Below are 6,925 nucleotides of genomic sequence, written 5' to 3' on the forward strand. Positions count from 1 at the left end.
AAATGCCCTTGTAACTGTGCAGACTGATTGTAAATAATGGCTGCTTTCTTTATTGCCACTTACAGTACTAGGTACAGAGCTTGTTGACTTGGGGAGACTGTAGACTCTCACTGATATGTTGGACACCTAGATCGGATGAACTGTGCTTGATCAATGTAGATTTCTACTTTAAGTTCAGGTTTATTGCTGTCACAGGCACATGTGCACACAGCATAAGTGCCATGAAAATTCTCTTTTTGCGACAGCAAATTACATTATGAGAACAAACATAATCCTAAATGAGCAAAAATTATACAGAGCTCACAGGGGCAGTGATATCACCAATCTGAGGACAGTGGATTTGGGTTCATTATAGTATAATTGACTAGCTGTTCAGCCAACTGAGAAACATTTCCCCCTTTTGCAGCTCAGTTTCTGTGAAATCCCTACTCCCATCCTGAATCTGGAGCCAATGTTTTCCAATGATTGTAGCTACTCGGATCCTAGATTTTTAAACATCACTGGCACAGGCATAACTCAACTTCTGAGTGAGAAACAAAAACATTCTTAATCCTTAGGGCTGTTATGACAAAGAGTCATCTTCTTCTAGTCAGGATTCAACAGCAGCCACAGAAAGATTTCTATTCCCTGTTTAATTCTCCTGAGACCTTTCGTTCTACTCTAAGATGAATGTTACTTGAGAGCTCTGCCGTTCAGACCATGTATCCCTGTCTGCCACAGGTAGGGTCTGGAACCCGCTCCACTGCCAATGCCGAATCACCCGTTGACACTTGCTGTCAATACTCATTAATAAGGACTAAAAGAACCAATGCAATGAGTTGCAGCTTTAATTAGTGCCTTCTGAAGAGAAATACAGGAGAAAGAATGGTTCTGCTTTACATTAAAATCTTTTCAGATTATATTGCAGCTCAATCATGCTGGAAGGCACTAATAGAATTTACTGACAAATTGAAGTGTGAAGTTTTTAATAGCAGTATTGCAAGTAACTGCAATATTACTCAAACCCTTATTTTGCAGAGAAGGAGACAGCTGTATTTTTATACTGACATTTTTATTTGGTTAGTAATCATTAATATTTCCACTGTTTAAGCCTTGACAGCTGAAAACATGATCACCAATTGCGGCACATAGAAGGTGGGTGTGGTTAAATGGCAGGGGTGCACAGCAGGCAGGGATCTTAGGAAGTCTTAGAGGCGTAGGTAGCTAGAGGTACAAAGCAATAGATAATGGGATGTGATTTCTGTGGAGATATTCTTGATGTCCTCCTGTAATTTTGGTAGGCATTTGTTTGGAACTGAGAACAAATGGTGCAAATAGTTCAAATTGTTCCTCCGGACATTATAGTGATCTTTTGTTAATATCTAAAAGAAATGAAAACATTGAATTTATAATTCAATCATGTACCTTTTCCAAAGAAATTGCTCATACGTCAACTTGCTAATATGTTGGACAGTAATATATGTACAAGAAATTTAATTTGTTGCTCTGTAAACAGGGAAATGAAAGATAGATAATAAAATACTGTGTGTAACTTCAAGAATCCACAGCAAATTAGATGCTAGTACTTCAGGAGGGGTCTTATGTAAAAACCCCTTTGCTCTTGGTGACAAAGTTCATTCTAGCATTGGTCTCAAACCTTTGAGCCTTGCCTTCTTGGACTCTGCAAAATACATTTTGATAAGCCTGTTAATGTGGTAAGATAGTTTCTACCTGTATTTTCAGCTTCTTTATTGAGAAAGCTTGCTGGCTTCTGATTCCCTGCCTTCTGACACTAAGCAATTTCAATTTGCTGCTAAAGTTGAGAAGCTTCATCTGGTGATCTCCTTGGGAATACTTATAAGGCTTCCTTCTCTTGCAATGCCACATGACTAAAAGTTTCAGTCAAATATGATATAAATAAATCCTCTTTCTGCAGCTCATCCCCCCCCCCCCCCCACCACGATGACCCCCACATCTTTCTGGCAATTCCTTATCCATTCTTTCCCATAGTGGAAATGGTCCACAAGTAAGGGGAAGAAAGTACTACCAAATACCAAGGAAGTATCTGAGTACCTTGTTACTTTTACAGATCCATGGGTTTGGAGTCATTGCTTGTCACATTCAGACATAGTAAATTGGCAACTTGGACAATTTGCAAATTAATCTCCTGAACTACAAGTAATTCCAAGAATATTAAGATAATGAATGATTATTTTTAATAACAAAATTGTGATAACTATTATCACAATTTAAGTTTACCATTGTTGACTACTTTTGTAAATTATTTCAATCCAGCTAATTGTTTGTTTTGATGAAAGAGATTCATAATTGACTGATGAACTCTTCACCACCAACTTCCATTTCCACAGTGCAACAAAAACATCTTGAAAATGTTATCAGACAAAGATAAAATAAAATTGATTATACTACGGGTTTAAAGGCAAAGAACAAAAAGCTGTGTTTTGAGCATCTTAAAGGGAGAAGTAATGAGATATGGAAGTTTTTGGATGAAATTGCAGAGTATAAGACCTAAGCAACTGAAATTATGAGTGTCCACAGTAAAGTGGTTAAAATGGGAATTTTTAAGAAAATGCAACATAGAAGAAAATGAATCTTGTGACCTATCAGGCGCTGCAACATAATTGCATTTTTCTCCTCCATCTCCAGAGGTACTGCAGTCCATTATAAATAAATAATAAACATTCACCGAGGAAATGGTATACCTTCTTGATTGTTTATCGCTGCTTGATATTTCTACTGGAATGAGGAAAATAAAACAGCAGGTGTAGAAGGTATAGGCAAAGTGTGCATACATTGGTTCTGCTGTACATTATTGAGGGAATTCCAATGAGAGCTGAAACCTAGAAGATGGCCATAGTGGCAAAGTTCAAAGATAAAATTCAAAGTAACTTTATCATCGAAGTACATATGGTATACGTCACCACATAGAACCATGAGATTCGTTTTCTTGTAGGCATATACCGTAAATCCAAGAAACACAATAGTTTCAATGAAAGACCATTGTTCCTCTCCACCTCTGATCCCCTGACGAAGACTGACTCATGGACTTCAGTTTTTCCCTCCTGGAGTCAATAATCAGCTCCTTGGTCTTGTTGACATTGAGTAAGAGGTTGTTGTTATGGCACAACTCAGCCAGAATTTCAATCTCCCTCTGATATGCTGATTCATCACAATCTTTGATTGTGCCAATGACAGTGGTGTCATCTCCAAGAGACACGTGTAATGCCCTGGTTCACATCTTTACTCTTATGCTTGTGGTATTTCATTTAGCAGTTCTGTACGAGCAGTCTGCTCTGCTTTCAGCGTGTTTGGGTTATTGTTGAAGATAAGAGATATGAAAAATGTGTGCCATCCAATTAGGAGAGTTCTGGGGCAGAGAGTCTTTTGGTGACGAACAGTAAGGTTAGTCTTGGGACTTTTGTTCAGCGAGAGATGAAAAGAGAAGACACTGGGGAGAACCAGTCATAGGATATGACCCAGTGGGAGACCCGTTTATTCGAGATAGATTGCAGGCGATGTTCTGAAGGCCCTGTGTGCTTTCACTTTGACCAAGGGTCCAGCGTGTGAGTAACAGAGAAGTTCAAGATGAGCTTCACTTGTGCACATTTGACAGTTTAATTATAATGGGCCCTTTTTGTATTTTCTTTCTTTTCTTTACTAACCCTTTAGTTAAGTAAGTTTCATAAATATAATTCCTTAAATCATAAGCAGTGTACTTTCTGTTATTTTGTGGAACTGGTTTGTAACAGGGTAGCAAATTACACAGCATCCACACAAATTGGGGTTTGGGGTGGGAGAGTCGTCTCAATCTCACGGGTTTGGTGAGACAGGAGAGAGCCTTCCCCAGACTTATGCAGCCAAGGAAACCAGCGGGGTTTCACACATTAAACCAACCCATGTCACCTCATCAAAAAACTCCATCAAGTTAGTAAGATATGACTTGCTCTGCAGAAAGCCATGCTGACTTTCCCTAATTAGGCCATGGTTTTCCAAATGCTCATCATTCCTATCCCTAAGAATTCCCTGCAGTAACTTCCATACTATTGATGTGAGACTCAATAGTCTGTAGTTTCCAGGATTACCTCTGTTCCATTCTTGAACAATGGAACAATATTAGCTTCTTGCCAGTCCTCCAGGACCTCACCCATGGCCAGATATTGGTCAAGGTCCCAGAAATCTCTTCTCTTGCTTCTGTCAATAACCTGGGGTTTATCCCATCAGACCTCGTGACTTATCCACCTCAATGCTCTTTAAGAGACCCAACACTACCACCTCCTTTACCTCAAAATGCCCTTGCATTTCAATACATTCAGCACTGATCTCCACATCCTCCAAACCTTCTCCTTGGTAAATACTGCTGTAAAGTACGATTAAGGACCTCACCCATATCTGCCGCATCCAAGCAAATGTTCTCCCCTTTATCATTGGTGGTCCTACCCTCTCCATAGTTATCCTCTTGTCTTGATATATGCATAGAACACCCTTGAGATTCTCTTTAACACTACTTGCCAAGGAAATTTCATGGTCCCGCCTGGCTTTCCTAATTCCCTTCTTGAGCTCTTTTCTGGCTTATTCATAATCCTCAATGGCTCTATCTGATTCTAGCTTCCTAAGCTTTACATACTTTTCCTTGTTCTTCTTGACTAAGTTCATCACCTCTGCCGCTATCCAAGGTTCTCTTACCTTGCCATCTCTGTTCCTCTTCTGTTGGGAACATACCTGTCCTGTACTCTAGTTGGTCTTTAAACACACTCCATATGTTGACTTGCCCAGAAACAGAGCAACACATGCTGGAGGAACTCAGCAGGTCAGGCAGCATCTATGGAGATGAATACACAGTTGACATTTCAGATTGAGACTGTTCTTCAGGACTGGAAAGGAAGGGGAAAGATGCCCAGATGAAAAGGTGGGGGGAGGGGAAGGAGGACAAGTTAGAAGGTGATAAGTAAAGCCAGGTGGGTAGGAAAGAAAAAGGGCTGGAGAAAAAGGAATCTGATAGGAAAGGAGAGTGGACCACGGAGAAAAGGAAGGAGGAAGTCAACAGGTGGGAGGCCAGACTGGAAGAAAGTAGGGGGATGGAAAAAATTACTGGAAGGAGAAACGTATATTCGTGCCATCAGCTTGAAGGCTTAATATGAGGTATTGCTCCTCCACTGAGTTGACAAAATTTCTAAATTACTCAAATAAAAAGAAAGGGGAAGCTAAAGGATCTAAAAAAAATTAAACAATGAGCAGTAAAAATAATTTACTGTAAAGACATAGAAAGCTATATGTACATGGTTGCCAATGGCACAAGGGGACAGGTGTAGATTTAACATTATCTACAACTGTCTGTACTTCTCCATCTGTACATCACAAGTCAGAGCGGCCAACCTAATCAAAGACTCCAGCCACCATGAGCATTCGCTCGTCTCCCCTCTCCCATCAAGCAGAAGAGACAAAAGCCTAAAAACATGTACTACAGGCTTGAGGACAGCTTCTATCCCACTGTTATCAGACTCTGGAACATCTTGTATTTTGAGATGGACTCTTGACCTCATAATCTAACTCGTTATGATCATGATCATGCATGGTGTAGCTTTTACACCGTGTTTTGCATATTCATTGTTCCACCTTGCTCTAGCTCAATGCACTGTGTAATGATTTTGATGCTTGAATAATAAGCAAATAAGGCTTTTTACTGTATCTTGGCATGTGTGACAATGATAAACTAATACCAATACCAATTCGGGTAGATGGAGTTCATCAGCCTGAGAAGGCAGTCCATCTAAGAGAGAGAAAACTCTGATTTCAAACCTCCGCTGCCTTGCAGCCATACCCGCTCACGGGAAAGGCTTCGGGAGTAAACCCTGAGGACAAATCCAGAGCTGGAGTCCCTACGGCAATCGGATGTTGTCTTCAACCTCACTCTGGCAACTCCTGCGACGACACTGGTGCCAAGCTGTATCGGCCCTTGCCCTTCCCTTGGACAACATCGGTGGCGTGGAGAGGGGAGACTTGTTGGATGGGCAACTGCTGGTCTTCCATGCAACCTTGCCCAGGCCTACGCCCTGGAGAGGACTTACCAGGTGCAGATCCATGGTCTCATGAGACTAATGGATGCCACCACCAATACCAATACTATTAATGGATTAAACAAATAGGCTGAACCATGAGAAGTGAATTTCATATTAAGTAAATGAGAGTTAAAAAAGAAATGAAGGAGCACATACTAAACAGTGAAAACCCATACACCATTAGGTCTGAAATGATTTGGAGGATCCAGGGACCCAGGTAGTTATTATGCAAAGGTGTTGAAAATAATCCAAAGAGTTAACAAAATCCTGAACCGTATATCTGGTGAAATGGGGTGGAAGAGAAAAGAAGCTGTGCTATGGATATACTGTGCCTTCAACGGCCACTTAATTAGTTACCCCCTGCTTGTAGTCTTCTGCTGCTGTTGCCCATCCACTTCAAAGTTCAACGTGTTGTGCATTCAGAGATACACACACATTCTGGTTAATTTGGACATATTGGGATCAGTACATTTTGGCCCAATTAACTGAAGTGTCATGAAAATAGTTAAAAGGTAGGAAAAAGACAAACTACTGTTTAGCTGACTAACAATAAATGAAACACAGAACAAATTAGAACTCTACCAATGTTGATGCTGTAAAACTGTGTATTAGTTCTAATAGTTACTGGCAAAAGAATTTGTCTGCCATATTCTTTTGATTGTCCCTGGCCTGGACTCTTAGGCTTGCAGACATCCGGGCATTAGTAAAAGTTACTGTAATAATAGTAAGACTGTAGGCCTGCATCTGATTCTGTATTCAAGCGAAACATATAGAGAGATAGTCTACACCTGTTTATATCAAAGGAAAAATGAAAAGGCAAAATACTGTGGGTGTTGGTAATCTGAAATAAAACTAGAAAATGCTGGAAA

At 40.3% G+C, this 6,925-nt stretch overlaps 1 long non-coding RNA gene across 3 annotated transcripts in view; it reads right to left on the minus strand.

Annotated features, from left to right (window-relative positions):
• Positions 1-399: 399 nt before the first annotated feature.
• The window catches only part of LOC132393280 (uncharacterized), a 96,484-nt gene continuing 89,958 nt past the window's right edge, over positions 400-6,925 (minus strand). For all 3 annotated transcript variants that reach the window (XR_009511817.1, XR_009511816.1, XR_009511815.1), the window contains exons 2-3: positions 4,684-4,819; positions 400-1,361 (exon numbers count right to left, since the gene is read on the minus strand). This is a non-coding gene — a long non-coding RNA (uncharacterized LOC132393280). The remainder of the gene's footprint in view (positions 1,362-4,683; positions 4,820-6,925) is intronic.

This window comes from Hypanus sabinus, chromosome 4, assembly GCF_030144855.1.
Source record: "Hypanus sabinus isolate sHypSab1 chromosome 4, sHypSab1.hap1, whole genome shotgun sequence".
NCBI lineage: Eukaryota > Metazoa > Chordata > Chondrichthyes > Myliobatiformes > Dasyatidae > Hypanus > Hypanus sabinus.